Genomic DNA, 4,711 nt, shown 5'->3' with positions numbered 1-4,711 from the left:
TATATGGCACAACTGAAGCTTTCCACAGGAAAGACACACATGGATTTGGACAACAGGGTTTTGGTTGCCAAGGGGGAGGGTGCAGGATTGTGATGGACTGGGATTCGGGGGTTGAAAATGCAAACTATTGCATGTGGAGCGGGTATGCAATGAGGTTATGCTGTATAGCAATGGGAACTATCTCTAGTCACTTTTGATGCAGCATAATGTGAAACAAAGGATATGTATGTGTGTGGGTGTGCGTCTTGGGTGGGTGGGTCTGTGACGGGGCCACTTTACGGCACAGTATGAAAGTGATAGAACACAGTAAACCAACTATGATGGAAAAATCATTTTAGAAAAAGAAATGCAGCATCCTTTTACTCTTAACTGTGTCAAAAGTAAAGAAATTGAAGCTATGAAGATGAACATACAAGTTTATTGCTGAAATAACAAAATTGCAGGAATTTGGTGACTTTGCCAGCATAAAATTTCATCTTCACTCTCCTGCATAACCTATAGTCCTTTGATAGGTCAGTGGTAATTAGGGTGATGTTCAGATATGGAAGAGGACTGAGGATTTGGCCTTGAAAGCGAGGCAGCAGATGTGTCAGTGGCCATTGGCATTAGGAACCATGGATGGGATGCTGGTTGCGGGTTAGACAGAGGGCCCTCAGTTGGTGATATATTCTGGTATCTGGTTGGCAAAGGAGAAGGCTCCACCCTCAGTCCAAAATAACCACTTGGGAAGTTAGAAATAAGGTGGTACTGAGAAATGGACGTGGTAGTTGTAATGAAATTCACGACGTGGCCACTTGCTGGAGAGTAGCTGCTTTGTGAGTGCATGTGAAACGTGGTCAACTGATTAAAAATAGCATGTTGAGCCATGACAATTTGTCCTGGTGGCCTGACTGATGGTGATGATGGAGAAGAAAGACCACTTCTAGTTGGGGTAGTTGTATTAGAAATTCTCTGGCTCATAGAAGGCCATCTTATTAAAGGCACATTTAGATTTGTAGAGGTTGAAATTGCATCTTCTCCACGAGTTTCTGCAGCCACATCAGAATTATGGTTATCCACATCACCCCCTGTTCTAGAGCGCTTCTTGCTGCAGCCTTGAAGTAGAGAAGCCGATACTGGAGAAGCATTTTTCATCCTGACTCTTCTTTTCATCCTCACCAACAGATGGGGACAGCCTCGGTTAAAATTTGGATTATGGTAGAACTGCAGCTAAAACCAAAAGAGAAAGGTATTTAGTGACCTTTTAAACAAAGATACGAGGACAAAGAATCCATAAAAATCTGACTTGTTTCATCACACAGAGTTAATGTCAGGAAATAATACTCATCTATTACTAACATTTTCAAAAATTTATGTAGTGGGAACAGGCAATTATGGTCCTTAAATAAAAATGCCTGGTGCATTTACAGTAACAGTATGAGGTTCAGGGGCTTGTATTGGGTGAGGTTCATCGAGAAGGCTCCAGGTGGCTAGGAAATTTCTCTATCACCCCAAATATTTTATGACCAAGTGGCCTTCAACTTAAAAGCGTAGCAGTACTTCATCCCACCTTCAAGGTCTACTATGACCCTATATGTATGAACATATTTGCAGATGTCCCTCTGTAAATAATAACTGGACATTTCATAATACCTTGTTCCAAGCAGAGACTTCATTATCTTCTGCCAGAATGTTGGCTAGTGAGGCAGGTCTTTGAAAATTCCTTCGCAATTTAGTAAATCCATAAAGTTAAGCTGTCGAACTAAGCTTTTCATACTCTCAGTTTCAAAAATTCTGAAGGGAGCCTTTCTCTCCAGAACTTCTTTCTTGAAGCGTTCTTCATTAATCACGATCGAGGTTCCATTTTCATCCCACCAAATGGACTTAAATCGATCACTTTCAACAATTTCCCAAAGTTTTCTGGGAAAGGGCAGAGGAGGAAAATCATTATCTCCATCTGGTTCAGAGGCACACAATGTGTGGCATGGCTCTTTCATCAGGGAGCCCTCAGACAAAGCCTGGAAAGCTTTTTCTTCAATCTGAGACCTCAAGTCCAAGTCCCCAGTGATTGAGTTATCACACCATGGAGATGTAGTGGAGGAATCTGAACCAGTTGGTGCATCTTTAGGAGACACAGGTTGAATTTCTGAAGGAGCATGTAGCATCTCAGATAAATTTCTCTTCAGCTACTTTTCTCACCTGCATGGCTTTTGAACTCTGCAGTTTTAAATGCTGCTTTGGTAAGCCTACACAGATAAACTATCCAATCCATCACAATGGTTGCCAGCCTGAGTAGCTGTGACATCACAAGACTCTAGTCTCCTAGCAATCTGAGCATCATCTTCAGTCAGGGTTTACTTCTCTATGAAATTAGCCCAGTTAATATAAAATATGAGCTCCGTACTTGAACAGTAACCCAAAGAGAGAAAAAAAAATGAGATCAGCAAATGAGATCCTATTCCAATGGAATCTTTTTAATAAAAAAACACATAAATATATAAATCCATTTCATCCCTGAAGTAAACGCAAGTTCTCTCTCGTGCACGTAAGCACTTGTGCCTGTTATGTAAGGCATTGTAAATGGAAGAAAAAAAAAAAAAAAACAACGGCAAAGTGAAACAAAAGTTATGCAGCTCTTGAGAGTGTATAACTAGAAGCTGTGCAGTATTTATATTCAGAAAAACATAGCCAGTGTTCTATGGTGGCTAGCTTGTTACAAAAGTGTTCTGATCTCTGCCGTGCTATGGGTTCAATCCCTGGCCTGGGAACTTCTGCATGCCCCACGTACAGTCCAAAAAATAAAAAGACAAAAAGAAAAGAAAAAAGAAACAAATACACAATCAAAAACAAAACAAAACAAAACAAACCATGACCTTTGTCACTAACCAAGACATGGAAGAGCCCTGGGCACCAGGCAAAATATCTATAGCCATAGAGACAAAAAAAGATTGATGGTTGCTTGTGTTAGGAGAGGAAATGTGGGGAAGTACCATCCAAAGTTATGAGATTTCATTGCGGATTGATACAATGAGAACTGAGGAATTGATGGGTGTACCACATTCTGAAGATTATGTATGCCCTTGAACTGAATACTTTAAAACTTATACCATAATGTTTTCACATTGTTAAAAACTGACTGTGATCTGGTATCACTGATTTTATTATATCGAGTTTTCTGTGTATCCTACGCAAGTAGTCTGTGTGTTAAACAATATTCCAAACATTTTCCGTTAGGTTGTTGAGGGAGGAAGGCACAAGACCAAATAGTACATAAGAGGGATTTATTAGGGTCTCTGAGGGGGCTGGGCAGAGCCCACGATGGCATCAGCCTTGACTGCAAGGAGGTGTTAGGCTTATAAAGCATCTGTGGTGGGAGTCTGTGGTTGGAGTCCACGGTGGGACCTTGCGGCAGGGAAAATGGAGAAGAAAGGGAAGGTCAAGGGAGGTGTAGGGACTCAAGTCCCATGACAGAGCACAGTTAATCCATGTAGGCAGTTAGTCTGTGCAGGCAGTTGCTTCCCACAGGTCCTCGTTTCTTGCTGCCCAACTTGCACTTCCACATTCTGGGAGGGGTGTCCATAGCAAGTCTCTCAGGTGAGCAGCAATAGTTGGGGTGTATGGCAGTCTGTCTCCATCCTCCTGGGATCCTCTCATTCAAGCCTTCCATTATATGGGATAGGGATGAATGTCTACTCTTCTCTCTCTGCTTCCTGCTGGCCTGGGGTGAGGAGTACTTGTGGATGGACATGGTATATGCTACCATAGAGGATGGGAAGCAAGGAAAAATAAGATTAAACATGGGTTGATACCAGTATTGTTGAAGGAGGAGTGTAGTTTCATCTGAGTAGGTTTTAACACGTGATGTGGTATTAACACGTAAATCACAGGAACTATTGGTCATAATACATGTTGTCTCCTTTCTGTTGCTATAAGAGAAGACCTTGAAAATATAAGGTTGTCGCTGCCAGCTGATGCTGCTTTGAGAACAGCTGGTGTCATCACGTCTGACAGGGCACATAAACCTTAAGTTCTTGGCAATACAAGGGATTGCCTAAAATTACTTCCATAAGATTTCCTAGTCTTCCTTGGATGTCTGACCCACAGCTACTCCATTCTGCCTTTTCTCCCTAATGGCCCATGCAGTTGCCATGGTCAATGATCTCTGTATTTCTAGATGAGAGAAGATGCAAGAATTTGGGCCCATAGAGATCCTCACCTGAAATCGGTCTGAAGGCCTGTGCCTCACCCCTGGTCACCTCCCTGAGCTCTGCTCAGCCGTTGCTGCAGGTCAACAGCTGCTGTGCCTCAAGTTTTCCTGCACGGAGAGCCTCTAGGCAAGTGCTAACTTGAGGTCACAGTTGGCCATACTCCCCCATGGTCGTACATTTGACCGTAGTTTGGGGAGGCATTTCATGACCATTTCATCTCACAGTGCCAGCAATGAACATTGCTAGGTCTGGCAATGATGTCACAGATAGGCCACTCAATGTGCTAGTCCTGGACAAAGCCATACTAGGAGTAGCCAAAAGTCTCTGGACCACCCATCTTCCTCGTCTATTATGGTCCAGGAAAATATTCCCTCTTGCTGCATGTTCCCATATCTAGAGACCACTGATCTCATATGGAACTATATATCATTTTCAGTGACTCAGTTACACTTCTGGAAATGCAAGAAATAGCAATTTTGTGGAGACAGTGAATAAAACATAAACCTAGAGAATCTCATGCTGAG

At 42.4% G+C, this 4,711-nt stretch overlaps 1 pseudogene; it reads right to left on the bottom strand.

The window, feature by feature from the left end:
* Positions 1-513: 513 nt before the first annotated feature.
* Positions 514-4,355, bottom strand: LOC110257885 (heat shock transcription factor, Y-linked-like; annotated as a pseudogene).
* Positions 4,356-4,711: the final 356 nt, after the last annotated feature.

This window comes from Sus scrofa, chromosome Y (assembly GCF_054392235.1).
Source record: "Sus scrofa isolate SSC_HxYL_T2T_F1_AM1 chromosome Y, Sscrofa_HxYL_maternal_Yorkshire_Landrace_v2.0, whole genome shotgun sequence".
Classification (NCBI taxonomy): Eukaryota; Metazoa; Chordata; class Mammalia; order Artiodactyla; family Suidae; genus Sus; species Sus scrofa.
Note: the sequence above shows the minus strand (reverse complement) of the source record. Positions and strands in the feature narration are given on the sequence as shown.